General features: G+C 33.1%; 1 protein-coding gene and 1 pseudogene across 1 annotated transcript in view; both read right to left on the reverse strand.

Annotated features, from left to right (window-relative positions):
* Positions 1-17,185, reverse strand: part of PPM1E (protein phosphatase, Mg2+/Mn2+ dependent 1E) — a 123,903-nt gene that overhangs the window by 50,928 nt on the left and 55,790 nt on the right. The window lies entirely within an intron of this gene.
* On the reverse strand, positions 10,395-10,516 carry LOC111729454 (annotated as a pseudogene).

Genomic DNA, 17,185 nt, shown 5'->3' on the forward strand with positions numbered 1-17,185 from the left:
CTTCTTTCCTTCCAGTTGTATACTTTTATAGCATCTTTTTCATTTGTTACACTATAATTACTGATTTACTCATGTATTTTCGCTAGTCTGCAAAATCCTTGAGGGTAAAAATATATCATATTCAACTTTATTCTCTATCTCAGCTCTTAGAAACTGTGTGTTCTTGAAATTATTGCAAATTCAAGTAAAAGTCATGATAATACTATCAGATCTGGTTTTCATGACTCATTATAGATCTGTGGTACTTTGTTATTCCTTAATGTCTATTGAAAATACACAATAATGATATATTTTATTTGGGAGATATTAGCTTACCTGTTAAATACTAGAGGAAAAAAAGCCTATATAACAGGATACTTTACTCTGAGTTTTACAGCAAGAGATAAATATCCAAGTTGCTCATTTTATTAGTCATGTTTTAATTATTCATAAATATAGATTCATCTATAATAATCTAAGGCCTCTTCTTACCAGGGCTCAATAAAAACTGAACTCGGAGTAGCTGTAGGCAGAAATATGGGGTGGCATGTGTATGTCTTTGGGTGTACATGTAAGAGTTGCAGAGTAATCTATTAAAATCATAATTTGCATTCTGTTCTCCGTTTATTTTTTTCCCTCCCCCATTCTAAAGAGGTAACCAGGTCTTTGAGCTCCATTATTTATGGAAGACCTGAGGTACTGAGTGAAAAATAGAAGTTACTCATAGATAATCTGCCTTTTAACTTTTATTTTGGGGATCCTGAGTTAAACGCAAAGCCTTTGAGGGCTGTCAGGGAGACTGGGAAGGAACTTCCTGAACACAACTTCCCCAGACAGGGAAACGTTCGGCAGTATCAGGCATAGTAGAGACCTGCATCCTATTCCTTGGCTATGCTTCAAGGAAATGGCAAAGCCACAGTGGAGAGGGGCTACGTGGAGCACCTTCGGAGGCCACACTCTAGGTCCTGAGGACTCAATCGGCAGAGACTCTAGTGGACACGGCTGGCCAAAAAGCGGTAATGTCATCTTACTTTAAGGAACACATGCATATATTTAATAAGCTTATCAATAGTAATCATGAAAAACTGCAAATGAGTGGGCCCATTCTACTTTGTTTTCCTTTAAAAGACTCTGAGATTCTTGGGTTGAGAAGAAGAAAGAAAAGGAAGAGAGCCTCATTCTTCTCCACAGCTCCCATAATGACTGGAAGGAATCCCCATCTTACCATGTTGGGCGATTCAAAGTCAGATTTAATTTAATTTGTGAGAAATAAAATAATTTTGTATTTCTTGCATATATGAATTTGTAGTATAAGTAATCCAGCTAAACACAATATGGATCTATATGTTTCTAATATACTTTAATATATATTTTTCATTGTTCATTATTTATGTTATTTCTGCTTCACAGATTGAAATGGTTGCATTCTCAAAGTCTAAAAAGTTTTCTTTTGGAAGCAAAACATGATGGCTTTATGGCAGAATTGATTGTGGCCGCAAATAAAAAGTTCATCATCATAACACTGCAAGAGAAATTTATAATTTGGATTCAGGGACTGCAAACAAAACAACAGAAAGAGTGGAAGAGAAAAAGCAATCTCATTAAGTGTTCCCTAGAAAGACCTATACATAGGCAGACTGATGACTCCTTTCAGAAATGCTTTACATCCCACATGCTAGACTAAATGAATATATTTGATAAACAAACAAACAAACAAAAAACACTGAAGGATCCATGGCATCCTTAAATCCACTCATACAAGGCTTAGGTGAGAAAGAGAAATACCAAACTCAGGAAAGTGGCTACAATGGGAGGGAAGGGGCTGGCACAAGATTAAGAAGAGGTATGTAGGGGGCTTTCAACTTGGATTTGTAATGCTTAGTGTAAAAAAACACCTTTAAACAAATATGGCACAAAGTTAAATAGGACAAACAGGCTGGTAGGTATATGGATGTTTGCTTTGTTATTTGTTATTTTTTTCAATGCCAATCTATATTTATGGAATATTTCAAAACTAAAATCTAGCATAAGCATGTATCCTATAAACTGAGTATAAACTTTCCCTTCTGCAGTTTAGAAACAGGGATATTTGATACAGAGCCTAGTGCATTACTGCACTCAATAAATCTTAGCACAGAACAACTTAAAAGGTAATAGAAAAGCTGATTATCTGGTTCATTATTCATTCCTTTCCAAATAAAGCAGCTGTATCCAAATGAAAAAAGAACCAACAAAAATAGAGATAACAAGAAATGTTCACTAGTATAAAATGTGTAACTATTTCTATTGCATATAGTCTGTGATTTTGAATTAAGACAGACTCATTAAAATAATACATAAATATATATGTATATAGTTGGTTCTTATTATTCAAAGAGTCTGTATTTGCAAATTCGCCTACTCAACTAAAGTTTATTTGTAACTCTAAAGTCAATACTACTTTCATAGTCATTCACGGACATATACAGAGTGACAAAAAATTTGAGTTGCCTGAAGCATATGTTCCTAGCTGAGGTCAAATAAGACAACACTCATTCTGCCTTCTTGTTTTAGCTTTCATACTGTAAACAAGCGTCCTTTCTACAGTCCATTTAGTGCTATGTTTTCTGCCTTTTTGTGCTTATTGTTGGTGATCTTGCTGTACGAAATGGTTCCCAAGCATAGTGCGGAGATGCTATCTAGTGCTTCTAAGCACAAGAAGGTTGTGATGTGCCTTATGGAGAAAATACATATATCCAATAACTTCATTCAGGCATGAGTGCTGTTGGCTATGAGTTCAATGAGTCAACAACATATATTAAATAGATATCTTTAAGCGGAAACACAGATAAAACAAGGTTGTATTGACTGGTTGATGAAAATGTGACCAGAGGCTCATAGGAATCTAACTTTGGATTTCCCCTGGAAAATATGGTTCAGTAATCACTAATTCAGTGTTTGTGCTATTGTAAATAATGAGAATCAACTCTGTGTGTGTGTGCTCATGTGTGTGTATTCCTTGGTTAACAAGGTGTTTCTTTGAATAAAATGTATTTATAGGAACCACTGACTTATTTTGATTAGATATACAAAGCATAGTACCTTGTCCTGAATAAGTAATGAATAATCAACCATAATGAAGATAACTGACAGCATACTATGCATACGTACAGCCTCTAAAGACATTAAGTAGCATGGTATTGTGAGGTATTTTGAGGTTTCTAGTAGGGGCAAAAAGATTGTGCATAAAGACAACTGATATACTTGCAACCACTTAAGAGACGAAGTAGAAGTTTATGGAAGCAAATGTGGCATAATTTTACTGATTTAGTTATTTCTACAAGGTATTATTGTGGATAATGGCAAAAGCAGTATGGTAAAAACTATGTGGTAGAAACAATTCTAAGATGATTTTTAAAGGTTTCCTCAATCAATTAACAGAATTGAACTGTTACTTTCCCAAAGTGACTCCCATGAGCAAAAAACAGAAGATCGCCCACATAGATTAGCTCACTGTAATGAAAAAGTAATATCCTTAAACCATCATGTTACTATAAGGTTAATTTTTATAGAAAAGTATAATAAGCAAGTTGTACTATTTAATATTTTATGAAGAGCTTTTTTAACATTACCGTTTCCTGTAATAATGATTCTAATAACTTTGAAGTACATAATTTAAAAGTTCACATTTTCTTTCATTATAATAGAGAAAATGAAAAACTAAATTGAACCTGAAAGAACATACAGACATTAAGGTCATGACTGAGAATGATGTCGTAAATCCGTATCTGTTTAACATGTTAACATTTTAAGTTCATAATGCCACCTTTTTCATCTTTGCTGAATAGCCTCCATCTCTTAAATTATATTCAATGGTCTAACAATTAAGAGCTAGATATTCTTCATTTAAATATCCATTTGTAGATTGGGAAGATAATTTTCAGAAGATGATGAGATTGACAATGCTAACAGATAAAAGTCTTCTGATAATTTCAAGTTCTATTTACAAATATAGGAAAGAAATGAGGATGAAAGTCATAGTTTAAAGAGAAGAGGCCAGAGCAAGAGATCAATATTCCACAGTGCAAGAAAAAAAACAGTATAAGTTTTCATTGTATATATATATATAAATGGTAACTGTAAAGCCAGTTCCATGGATATCATTTATTTATAGATAATGTTTAAATTTATATCTCCAGTATACCTCTCTTTTGAACTTCAAGATCTCATATCCAACCACACATACTCACTGTTCCCACTTGGAGAGGTGCAACAATCTTAATGTGTCAACCTCCTGATTTTCCCTTTGAGCCTGCTGTTCACCAAAGCCTTATCCATCTTAGTAAATGGCAATTCCATTCTTCCAATTGCTCATGTTAAAATCTTTGGATTTATCCTTGACTCTCTTCCTTTTTCGTATACCACATAAACAAATCCTATAGTTTTTCCCTTCGAAATATATCCAGAACTTAACCACTTCTTACTACTTTCAAGATTACCATCTTGCTCTAAACCACCACTTTTTCTCACTGGGCCAGTTGCATCAACCTATTAACTGCTTTTCCTTTTCTACCTTTTTTCTTCATATGCCCATCTCCACTCTGCACGCAGAGTAATCCATTAAAAATGTAAATCAGATCATGTCCTTCCTCTGCTCAAAACCCTCCACTGCCTTCCCATCTAATTCGAAGAAAAATCCAAAATCCTGACAATGGCTTATAAGGCCCTACTTGATTTAATTCCCTGCCACCTCTGACCTTGTCTTATGTTTTCTTTCTTTCACTTTACTCCAAGTCACACAAATCTCTCTGTTGTTCCTCAAACATGTTCCTCTTACCTCACTGTCTCTGCACTTTTTGATTCCTCTGATGGGAAAGCTTTTCATCCAGTTATCTATATTATTCACTCGTTCACTTTTTCAGATCTCTACTTAACTTTATCAAGAAGCCTTCCTGATCACCTTATAAAATACATAGCAAACTCCCTATGCACCCTAATTTCATAATTCTCTCGTCCCTTATCCTGCTTTATTTTTTCTCATAGTGTTTATCAAAATTACCTGACTGAAACATTTAATGTTTAGTTTCTCGAAAGAAGAGATTGGTTTTTCGTTCAATACTATACCTTTAGGATCTGGAATAGGACCTGGCACATAAAAGGTACTCAATAAACATTTAGTGAATTAGCGAGTGAAATGAATCCAAATAATTAATTTTAGAGAGGGTCTCGCTTATAAGGAAAATAAATCTAAACCCCTATAAGTTAATCTAAGTAGTAATAATTAAATGCTATAATAATTTTGCTACCTAGCATACAAAGAGCTTTATATATACAATGGTTACATTTCTATAATTTAAACTGTAATTCCTATTTTAAGACCTTTTTAAATTATATTTTTAACAGACTTTTTAAGAGCGGTTTTAGGTTCCCAGCAAAACTGAGTGGAAAGGATGAGAGCTTCCTATCCCATTGCCCCTATACATGCACAGCCTCCCCCACCATGAGCCATTCCTGGCCCAGACACCACTAACTTGCTGTCTCTCTCTATAGATTTGCCTTTTCTGGACATTTAATATAAATAGAATCACAATTATATAACCTTTCGCATTTGGCTTCTTTCACCTAATATAATGTTTTTGAAGTTCTTCCATGTTGAACCATATTCTTTTTTTATTGCTGAAAAGTATTCCATTGCATGGACGTACCATTTTCCTTTTTATTGCTATATTGTATACTCTGTTTTATGAATGTGCCAAGGTGAGACTTTATCTTTCTTATGTGTCAGAAAAGAGGAGTCCTCAATGAATGCCCATAATTAGAGCTGGTAAGAAGAAGGGGAAGAAAAAGAAATAGAACTACTGTGGTTGAATAAAAGCTGTTCCTAATAGAGATGGAAAAGTCAAGCTCCAGTGAATCATCTGTAGGTGGACAAAATTGTCCTGGCTGTAAGAATTCAAGCTCTTTCCATTGGATCCTATGATCTGGTTTACTACCACTTGCTTGTTTTAGGTGTGGTCATGGAAGCCAGCTTTAACATCTATAGGAAGAAAACTAGTTTGTTTGTTTTTTTTAGGTGTATTAGAGGTTGCAAATTCATCATATAATTAAGTAATATAGCTAAAAGCAATTATAAATATTTTTTAAATAATATCTATCTGATGACTTCTGATAAAAAAAAGATATGGCAGATTAGGGATATGCATTTATCCCCTCCCCTTATAGCAAAAATAAAAGGTTTAAATCTACAAGGAAAAAGCAATCAGAAGAGAGGGCAACAGTGGATAAAATAGTTCAATAAATCTTTGGAAATGGGAGAGCAAATGAGTATCTGACTTATCAGGGTAGAAGAAGCTATAAATAATCTCAGGGAGACGCTGATGAGAAGAGTCAATTTATCCCCAAAGAACCTGGGAAAGGCTCAGACCTTGGAAGTAGCAAGTGGATGGAGGTGAGGCACAAAGTGAAAAACCAGGATGAAAGTCTATGTATGTCAAGGATTGATTGCCTCCTCACTCTCACACACAGAATGGAAGCAGCTAAGATCACACAGTCCAGGTCTGGTGGCAGAATGTACGTTTATCCTCCAGAGAAATTAAAAAGGAGTATTCTAGACTTGAGAAAACTGGGCAGAGTAGAGAATAGAGGTAAGACGAATTGAAAAGAAATGGATTTATTAAAATACGATATGGCAGGACTTTAATTCCTTTAACCATTCTTCCACCCCACCTACCCTCACCCTTGCTCCAGAATACTTGCATTTTATTGCCCAGACAAGACACTGGAAAAGTCTTTTCTGGAGAAACTGAACAATTTCAGAGAAAAGTCTTCTTCAGAGTGACATACGGCCATGTCTCCATCCTAGCAACCACAAGTGAAGATTACTCAAAAAAAGTCTTTTTTTCCTAAAGAACTTCTAATCAGTTTAAAAAATATATATATACAGACCATCAAGGGTGATCAGATATGTTAAGAAGTCATGAAAAATTAAAATCAGACATCAAAAGAGCTATTTGATATTTAAAATGATTGCTGAAATGAAGCATTCAACAGAAGTTACAAAAATTTCCAAGAAAGTAGAATTAAACATGAAATGGAAAATATGAAAGAAAAGATAGTTCAAGGATCAATCTAGGGAGATTAACTTCTGATTAGAAAGTTCTTCTTTGATGAATGTGAGTTAGGGTCAGAACATTCCCTAACAAATGGCCCAACCAGGTTATCTTACAAACTCAAAATTGACAAGTCCTATTCATGTGCTTAGGACACTCAATTAGCTTTTAGCCACCCATTCTTAAGAACAGACAGCTAAAATGACCAGATACCCAAAGGAAGCCTATATACAAAAGAGACCAAAATCAATATAAGAATACAAAGCAATCTGGTAGACAGAAACTGTGCAAAGAAAACTTTAAGAAAAAAATATTTCCAAGAGATACTTAAATAAAATTTTTAAAGAAACATAAAAAGAGGAAGAAACACTTCCAAACTCATTTTATGAGGGAAGCATTGCCCTGGTACCAAATCAGACAAAGACACCACAAGAAAAGAAAATTACAGGCCAATATCCCTGATGAAAATGCATGCAAAAGTCCTCGACAAAATATCAGCAAACAGAATTCAGCAATACATTAAAAGGCTCATAAACCATGATCAAGTGGGATTTATTCCTGGGATGCAAGGAAGCTCAACATCTGCAAATCAATCAACAAAATGAAGGATAAAAATCATATGATCATCTCAATAAATGCAGAAAAAAAGCACTTGACAAAATTCAAAATCCATTTATGATGAAATTCTCTAAGGGATATAGAGAGAATGTACTTAATGTAATAAAGGCCATATATGACAAGCCCACAGTTAACATCATACTTAATAGTAAAACACTGAAAACGTTTCCCTTAAGATCAGGAAAAAGATGAGGATGCCAGTTTTCACCACTTCTATTCAATATAACACTGCAAATTCCAGCCAGAACAAGTAAGCAAGAAAAAGAAATAAAAAGCATTCAAACTGGAAAAGAAAATTATTTGTTTGCCAATGACATGATCTTATATACAAAAACCCCTAGACTCCATTAAACAACTGATAGAACTAATCGATGATTTCAGCAAAGCTACAGGGTACAAAATCAATACATAAAAATATGTTGCATTTCTATGTACTAAAAATGATCAGAAAGAGAAATAAGAAAACTATTCCACTTACAATTGCATCAAAATGAATAAAATACCTAGAATAAATTTAACCAAGGAGGTGAAAGACCTGTACAGTGAAAACTATAAGACACTGATGAAAGAAGTCGAAGATGACACACAAAAAAGGGAAGGTATTCTTGAATTAGAAGAATTAACATTGTTAAAATGTCCATAGTACTCAATGTAGTCTACAGATTCAATGTAATCTCTATCAAAATTCCAATGGCATCTTTCACAAAAATAAACAAACAATCCCAAAATTTGTATGGAACCACAAGGACCCCAAATAGCCAAAGCAATCTTTAGAAGAAAGAACAAAGCTGGAGGCATCATGCTTCTTGATTTCAAACTATATTACAAAGCTATAGTAATCAAAACAGTACAGTATAATATTGATACAAGAACAGACACATAGATCGACTGAACAAAATAGAGAGCCTGAAGTAAACCCATGCATACGTGGTCAGTTAATTCATATATATATCATCTCTATATCTACCTATCTATCTAAAATTTTTTAATAGCCAAAAACCTAGGCATCGCAAATAGCAGACTATCACCAACTTTGCAAAAAAAGAAAAAAAGAACAAACAACACAACTCTTTTACAAAAGACTCAGAAGATTTTCTTTTTATAATTATACTTTTATGAAGTCTGTGATTCTAGCCAAATTACGTGTTCAGGTGATATTACCAGATTTTTCCTAAGAGATTATTACAGACTCTCACTGCTCTATTCTGGCAAAGTTCTTAGGTATATACTTCTTTGGTATAAAATTGTGCAGGAATCTTCATATTCCTGATTGTTGATTAGGAAAATACTAACTTTCCATTTAAGTCCAGGAGTACAGAAAATGTGTGCATGGATAAAGTTGAAGCAGAGATCTTTTAAAAAGTTAATTTATTTCCATGCCTAACCTTTTTTTCCTAAATGATATCCTGATTTTAGATTTTAACCATATGGTCAAAAACTGAAGAAAACGGCATTACAAGTAGCATCTTGTTTCAAAGATATTAAAAATATGTAACATTTAAAATATTTTCAAAGTGTTTCTAATTCTGTGAGCAAATGCTTTGATGAACATTTTGCATCATAATCAGAATATTCACTTAAGATCTCCCACTAAAAATCCTATTTATACAAAGAGTAAAACTTAGTCTAAAGGCATTTTATCTCATAGCGGTCAAATTCCAGTGTTTGGATTTCTGCAGGAACATCCTGCTGCCATCTTTAGCAAGAGTCCCAAAGGAAAAAATGAAGGTGGTAAGAAGAGAAATAAAATCATTACATTTTGACACCTCTTTTCGTAACTTGTTAGTTTCATATTACCATTTCTTTATCTAGTAACAATATTTAACTGAATTACTAAAAAGAAGAAATGAATTAATATCACACATTATTTTGTTCCCACATTTGAGCAGCAGAAGTTGATTTTCTTAAATATTTTCTGAGCTATATTTTATAACTCTCTACACTGATCTTTAAGTTCATAAAGCATTCATAGCTTCCAAATGATCACTTATTCTATATTTGCCATTTGTGTTTCCCTCGCCCCAAGATGGCAGATTAATGTCTTTTACTGAATTTAGTAAATTGATGACTTGCTTGACATATTTATCATAACAAATACAAACAACAACTAAGTAATCTAAAGTCACTCCTTCTTTATTTGGAAGTTTAGCCACAGGAAGCAATTCTCTCTTTCAGACCTTTATTTCTTATTTTACTTTTTTGATGATAACAGCTTTACTAAGATATAATTCACATATCAGATTCTTCTATTTCTTATGGGTCCACTTACCATAATCTTTCAACTGTTACCTAACTACTAAAAAAAAAAATCTTTTCCATTGTTCCATTTGTAAGCTGTTATCTCTAAGAATAATACTGTATAATAGAAGAAAGTTGGGAGTTTTGACCAAAAAAAAAAAAAATTAGAAATAATGTTTCTAATGTTCCTTTCAGAGTGTCCAGAAGTCCTCTTCAGAATTTCCATGAGTCTCCTAATTTTATGATTCAAATTATGCTTTTATTCAATTACTAGCATTCAGCTTAAGAAAAAATCTTTAAAACAAATCTTTATTCCTTACTAGTTAATGAGTTTCTTTTTCTTAAATTAATTAATTTATTTATTTATTTTAGGCAAGGCAACCCTTGGTTGACTTCACAGATTGCAAGGACCTTATCAGCTTATAATCCCTTTTTTTTAAAATTATTTTTATTTTTACTATATATTTTTTACGCCTACAGTAGCACGGAGTCTTCCTAGGTGGTCTCCCATCCAAGTACTAACCAGGCCCAATCCTGCTTAGCTTCTGAGATCAGACAGAATCGGGCTTGTTCAGGGTGGCATGGCTGTAGACATTTTAATGAGTTTAAATATTTTTGTGAGCTAGCTTGAATATCTACCCATTTATAACACTTTCTAGGAAAAAATGCATTAAAAACCCTAAAATAAATTTCAAAACAAACTTTTAAAATGTAATCTGTTCAAAAATTGAGGCTTATAATATAGACCAGAAAATTTTCAGCAACCTATAAATCACTGTAAAAATATATTTATCTCTTTGGTGGGAAACTGATAAGTTTAGAAACATAGGTGAGCCAGCTCTATTCTTTGAAAAATAGAAATTAAACAAGAAAATCTAAAAAGCAATATCTTACCTTTTCACTAAAAACTTAAAGACACTGACCAAAAAAAAAATCGAAGACACAAATAGAAATATATTTTTTGCTCATAGATTGGAAGAATTAATATTGTTAAAATGTCCCTATTACCCAAAGCAATCTACAGATTCAATGTAATCCCTATCAAAATTCCAATGGCATTTTTAAGAGAACTAGAATAATTCTAAACTGTGTATGGAACCACAAAAGTTCCAGAATAACCAAAGCAACCTTGAGAAAGAAGAACAAAGCTGAAGGCATCATGCTCCCCAATTTCAAACTATACCACAAAGCTATAGTAATCAAAATAGACACACGGATCAATAGAACAGAATTAAGACCCCAGAAATAAACCCACACATACATTGGCAATTAATTAACAACAAAGGAGAAAGAGCAGTTTCTTCAATAAATGTTATTGGGAAAACTGGACTGCTACACTCAAACGAATGAAATTAGCCACTATCTTATACTATATACAAAAATTAAGTCAAAATGAATTAAAGATTTCAATGTAAAACTTGAAACCATAAAACTCCTTAAAAAAAACATAGGCGGTAAGCTCCTTGATGTAGATCTTAGTGACTTTTGTGGATATGACTCCAAAGGCAAGGGAAACAAAAGCAAAAATAAACAAATGGGACTACATCAAACTAAAAAGTTTCCACACAGCTAATGAAACCATCATCAAAAGGAAAAGGCAACCTACTCAATGGGAGAAGGTATTTGCAAATCATATATCTGACAAGGGATTAATACCCAAAATATATAAAGAACACATACAACCTAACAACAAAAACAAAAACTTGATTAAAAAATGGGCCATAGATCTGAATAGACATTTTTCCAAAGAAGACGTACAGTTGGTGAACAGGCACATGAAAAGATATTCAACATCACTAATTATCAGGGAAATGCAAATCAAGACCACAATGAGATATCACTTCATACCTGTTAGATTGACTATTATCAAAAAGACAAGAAACAAGTGTTGGCGAGGATGTGGAAAAAAGGGAACACTCATACACTGTTGGTGGAAATGTAAACTGATGCGGCCACCATGGAAAATGGCATGGAGAGTCCTCAAAAAGAAAGACTGGAACTACCATATAATTCAGCAATTCCACTTCTGGGTATTATCCAAAAAATACAAAAACACTAATTTGAAAAGATATATGCACGCCTATGTTCATTGCAGCATTATTTATAATAGCCAAGATATGCAAACAACCTAAGTGTCCGTCCATCAATAGATAAATGAATAAAGAATACGTGATACATTTATACAATGGAATACTACTCAGCCATAAAAAAGAATGTATCATGCTATTTGTGACAATGTGGATGGACCTTGAAGTTATTGAGCTCAGTAAAATAAGTCAGACAGAGAGACACTCGTATGTGAAATCTAAAACAAAACAAATGAACAAACACAACAAAATTCATAGAGACCAGACTGATGTTTACCCGAGGGGAAGGCAGGACAGAGTTGGTGAAGGGATCAACTGTACGGTAAAGGATGGTAATTAGATTTTTGGTGGTGATCACTTTATAGTGTATACAGATGTTGAATTATGATGTTGTACACATGAAACTTATATAATATTATATGCCAATTTTATGTAAAAAAAAAAAAAGCAATATCTTGACTTTCCTTTTTTTTCCTTTAGGGTAATCTTATGCTTTTCATTAACAATGAGAAAAAAGCTTTATTCCCTAACGATGTACCAAGGTTACCCATATTGGTTATGCAAATAGTTTTACTATATCGCCAAATTTTTCAAAGCAAAACATTATATCTATTTAAAATATTATCTTAAGTTCAAATATCGTAGATTTTCAGAAATAATAAGTAGTCATTTAATTCAACATGCACATTTTAAATCTGGAATGTATATTTTAACAACTTTCTGAAAATCTAATAATTTTACAAGCTCTTCTTTAGCTTTCTCAATCATTATGTCTTAATTATCTTCAGTCTTTTAATTTACTATAAGTTTCTGTCTTATTCTATAAGTAAATGTTTAAATGTAAATTCCTTAGATTTCAGAAAGAAGACTAGAAAAACAAGTAGCCAACCCATATATGAATATTTTTAGCTTGCTAATATTTCAACTTTCTGTGAAAAGAACAGAAAAGACTACATTACTATATCATCATTACAGCAGATTTCAAAATATCACTCTCAGATTACAGAATTCCCTATTGATCGACATGTTGGTTATGTGCAAGAAAGTCAAACACTGAAAGCACCATGAAAATTATATATAGGGAAATGCTTCCTAATCTTCTGATAAAATGAAGACTATAGTCTTTTGTCTATAAATAAAAGGAAAATACCCTAAAACTCGATTAAAAAGTTAAGAAAAAAAGTTCCTTCCAAAATTATTCAAGATCATAGAAATTTTCTCTATATGCAAATTGTATCTCTATACAAATAAAATGGTTATCCTTGGAGATAAAATTTGATAGTCCATGCTACAAACTACAAATATACTTACTACTGGGTGAGTAGCACTTTAAGTTTTCCTAAAGGCAAAAACAAAATTTTTGAAGCAAATAAAAACTCATGTTCATAATACATTTAAATTATAAACCACATGATATATTATTGAATTGTACACTAGAAACCTATTTGATTTCATTAATTATTGTCATTCCAATAATTTTAATTAAAAAAAATTATAAACCTGTATTTGTCATGCAGTTTAATAAGATATAACATCCTGACAACAGAAAAACAAACTCTTTTAATCATTTGAAGAGATGTTAAAGTCATGGGTACTCCATGAAGTCACTCTTCAGATGGGGTCTTGTGTACTATGTCAGTAATTACAGTGTAGATGTGCTGATATCCTTGGGATTTTTCACTAAGATTTAAACTAGCTGCATACCATCTCATGGGTCTCTTCTTGGATGAGCTGCAATTTTTCCCTTTCTTGTATTATTCAGGGTGTTAGTTATGAGTAAAACTAAAACAGACTTAATTATAGTACCTTTCTAATAAGGTACTAAATATAGTTCTTTGTTCAGTCAATTGAGATTGTCCATGAAAATCACAGATGCACTGGATTCTATTAAATTATGTTCTAAGATCTAAGTTTTTTTTTTTAATACAGGTATTTAAAAGATAACTTATATTTGTAGAATTGATCATAATTTTAGCAAAATAAACTTTGTTATGGGTCTCAAAATGGCAATACCTGAAACACTGAGATTTACTAGTGTTTGTGCCCATTCATTTTGAAACAGAGAAAAAAATATTGTTCTATAAGAGCCAAGCAAAGAAAGGTAAGATAAACATGTGAGACCTAACTACATGGTCCAGCCAAGATCAAGAGAGAAAACCCTCTGACTCACTTTTACATATTCCTCAATGTGTCAACTTAAACTCTAGTTTCTTTCACAGGTTCTCTAACTCCATCCTTCCTTTTTCTTTCCTAGTTGCCTGCCACTAACTAGACAAATTGGTACAAAGAACATATATTATTTAACATATGATATAGAGCTACTTATTGAGCTATTTGGTAATAAATGTTTCTCAAGTTCATCATGCTATGTTTAGTAATCTAAATAAAAGGTTCTTTAGTTTTATCTCTTTATGCTTTATTAACATAGCTAAATTTTGAAATTTCTCAAAATAAAAATTTAATTTAAAAAACTGTAGGAACTCAAATATACTCATCACAGACAACCAATCTCTTTTATACAGGCTGTAATGGAAATTGCAAAGTGCAGTTTCCAATGGTGAAAGGCCAGTTACTTTCTCCTCTACATTTTTTAAAGTCCCAATTATCCAATAAGTCATTAAGAAAACACCCAAAGGCTCTCTAAGGTAGTACAAACCAGGTTCTTATTAATTTCTCAAAAGACCCACTGAAGTACATATTATTATTGTAACTGGTATCTCTGAGGCCCAGAATCCACTGCTACTTGCCTAATGACATCTTCATACAGATGTCTTACAGTATGGACACTTTGACATAATTCATCTTATACTCTCAGACATGAAATATTATTTTCATCTGGGAAGAGTTCTATAACTATTAGAATCTTGATAGAACTCTCAAAGCTACATGAATATAATCAGCCCTAAAATTGTAAACCAAATCTATTTGTTCTTCAGTAGTGAGAGATTGACTATACAAATGGACAATGAACAGACCATAAGAGACAACAGAACTTTGACCCACAATCTCTTCAGCAACCAGCCTGGAAAGCCAAAATACACCCTCTGCAGCAATCAGCCCAGAACAGTCAGGATTTGGTCAATGACTATCATCTTCTTTTTTTTTTTTTTGCCCACAGCTCAGCCATCACAGCCCACCTACATGATTTCAACTCAGGACCAGCAAGAGAAAGACAAATATGCTCCCCAAACCAATTATTTAAGATGTTAGGCTTCTAGTAAGCCCACCTTAGCTCCCCCACGCCAACAATGTCCAATCGGAGCATATCTAAAGTCTTCTCTTTTTTACCATAAAACTTTTCCACTTCCCTGTGAATTGGCCAAACACAACTGATGGTGGATGACTTCCTTGTTATAGTGGGCTCTGAATAATAGCCCGTTTGTTCTCATCTTCCTTTATTTCCACAGTGTAAAAACCATGCAAAAAGAAAACTAACACTATGAATATTTTATTCTAATCCAATTGGGATTACACTTTAGTCTGGCTCTTTCTACCTTAGCGATTGTTTGCCAGTCAGCACACCAGAACCAATTTACTTTTTCTGATATATAAATGGTTTTTCATCAGTTGGAAGACAATTTTTGTATTTTCCTTTAAGATTTGATATTTCACACTGAAATTGGTATAGCTTCTTTCTTGGGAACTGTAATCATTTTAAAGCAATATCAAAAGAAAAGATTGTGCTATATTTTAGAAAAACGATAATGCTGATGGTATCAATTGGAACAGTAAAATACCTGCTGTCGATCTGTGAATATATTTGCAGAAAATGTCAGATGGTGATTCCTAAATTTTGTTGATAGTGAAAAGATAAAGTAGACCAACCTACAAAGAGCTATGAAAATTTATCTGCAGTAAATTAAAGATGTTTTGGATAAAATGTGAGTTTAGACCTATGATGGCATAACTAATGTGAATGAAAAACAAAATGGCTTTAAAAGAAAGGTTAAGAATGAAGAATCAGAGCATTTTAATCTCAATCACATCTTTTAAATTTGGTAATAATGAAGTTTCTTAAGTAAAAAAAAAAAAACCTCCAAAAATATTCGTAATTATTTGTGTGACATTATTTATATATCTGAAAAAGAATGAAAAAAACTTAAATACTTGTTAGAGGAACAAAGTTGAATATGTAAGAAATAGCATTTATAATAAACACATTGAATGAGGTTTTACCACAAATTATTTGCTATGATAGAGGAGCTTCTAGAGATTAAAACAATGGAAATTTTATCAATTGATTTTTTTAAAAAAAAACTACAAGTGGCCACAGAATTGAATGACATCATTTTTAATCATTCATATATATTTGTATATATATTTATTTATATATATAAATAAAAATCACCTTGATCACTTGGCTGAAGTAATATTTGTCAGGTTTCTCCTATAAAGGTTGCCCATTGAGAGCTCTTTCAGTTTGCTCCTCTGTCCCTTTGACAAACCCTCTCCATCAATGCTTTTTTTTTTTTTCACTTTCTTACTTTCTGCCACTCCAAGATGCTCCAGACTGATTTTGTATATTTTCTGCCTCAGTCCTTGAAACACAGACACATACTCACACAAGCAGAGAATGACATATAATAATGGAGGCAGGGACTAAATGCTGCAGCCACAAGCCAAGGAATGCCAAGGATTGCCAGCGCACCACCAAAAGCTAGGAAGAGGCAAGAAAGTATTCTCCTGCAAGGGTCTCAGAGTGAAACCTGCTGGCACCCTGATTTTGACTTCTACCTTCCAGAACTGTGAGAGAATACATTTCTATTGTTTTAAGCCAAACGATTTGTGATGCTTTGTCATGGCAGCCCTAGGAAACTAATACTTCCCTCTGAAATAGGGCCCTGCTCTATTCCGTTTTCCCCACACAGTGAATGGAACCACCATTCACCCAGATGCTCAAATCACAAACAGCTGGGAGTTGATTTTGCTCCTTCTCTCATCCTCACATCTAATTTATCAGCAGCTTTTATGTATTCTACCCCCAAAATACACCTCGACTCTATTCACTTTTTTCCATCTCCTTAGCTGCCACCATAATCCAAATGACAGTTACCGCTAGCCTAAACAGCTTACTGCAACTGCCTCTCGACTGGATGCCCTATTTCAATTCCTGCCCTTTCCAGTCTTTTCTCCACATAGCAGCCAGAGTTACTCCCTTAAAATATAAATCAGATC

The sequence above is a fragment of the Pteropus vampyrus genome, unplaced genomic scaffold (genome assembly GCF_000151845.1).
Source record: "Pteropus vampyrus isolate Shadow unplaced genomic scaffold, Pvam_2.0 Scaffold261, whole genome shotgun sequence".
Taxonomy (NCBI): domain Eukaryota; kingdom Metazoa; phylum Chordata; class Mammalia; order Chiroptera; family Pteropodidae; genus Pteropus; species Pteropus vampyrus.